Source organism: Brassica oleracea, chromosome C3 (genome assembly GCF_000695525.1).
Source record: "Brassica oleracea var. oleracea cultivar TO1000 chromosome C3, BOL, whole genome shotgun sequence".
In the NCBI taxonomy this organism is placed as follows: domain Eukaryota; kingdom Viridiplantae; phylum Streptophyta; class Magnoliopsida; order Brassicales; family Brassicaceae; genus Brassica; species Brassica oleracea.
Window position 1 is genome coordinate 33305880 of NC_027750.1, and position 475 is coordinate 33306354.

A 475-nucleotide genomic window follows, 5' to 3' on the forward strand; every position below is an offset into this window, starting at 1 on the left:
ATGGGCGAAGGAAACAAAGAGTTCCTTCAGATATATGTATAAAATCGCCCAAGGCCATAATAAGTCCTAAAGACTATACCTGCATTCTCTACTGACCTAGACTATGAATAGATCAATATGATCAGTATGATATTCAAAAGGTACACATTAAAAGATAAGAAGAGTTATCCCAAAGAATCTCACGTGTGTAGCATGTACACAAGGGAAACTCATTAGGCCATCACCATTAAAACGACTATGAGCCCATTTTTCATAAATAAAGACCATATGTCTAGATAATACTGGTGAATACATGTCCCAAGCGTTTAAATGATTATGGTATGTCCATGGGGGTAAGTGTGGACAGATCTGTGATACATGTCCATACCAAGAACGGCTTGGCCGAAATCTTTTAAAAAGCAAATAGCTGATTGATAGACCATAACTTATGAGGTCAAAACTCCCATTCACAGCTTGGGCCACACAAAATTTACAT